Source organism: Asparagus officinalis, chromosome 1, assembly GCF_001876935.1.
Source record: "Asparagus officinalis chromosome 1, Aspof.V1, whole genome shotgun sequence".
NCBI lineage: Eukaryota > Viridiplantae > Streptophyta > Magnoliopsida > Asparagales > Asparagaceae > Asparagus > Asparagus officinalis.
In genome coordinates, this window is record NC_033794.1 from 75,227,639 (window position 1) to 75,228,132 (window position 494).

Here is a 494-nt window from a genome sequence, read left to right on the forward strand (position 1 = left end):
ACTTCATCGGGTAGGGAACCATGTCCTACTCAATGGGATAAGGTCGGATGATTCCAACCTTCTTGAGCTTAGTTCGTTGAGAAAGAATATAGAGTTGTTTCTATATATCTTTCAATTCTTTCGCTTACTTATTGGCTTTGAAGGTTGCTTCTGATCTTGCGTGTCAGAGTCTGCATCATCTTAATGTTCTTGATCTTCATTAGGAGGATTTTCGCCAAATGACCTTTTCCCTTTTAAAGAGCTCACTTGATGATGAGAGGCTAGTAGAAGTTGTTTAACCATCTCTTCCAGACGTTCAATCATTCGTCTGAATCCTTCTTCTGAATCACCATTTGAGTTAGAATGTCTTCTCGTTCTATCATGTCTATCGCTCATTGTCATTCTTGACTTGAACTAGGGGTTGGATTTGATGTCATGTTGTAGTTGACTCCACTGGAAGTGGGTTGGTTCATCTGGGATGAAGATTGCGATGTCTGCATTGGGATGGAGGAGTA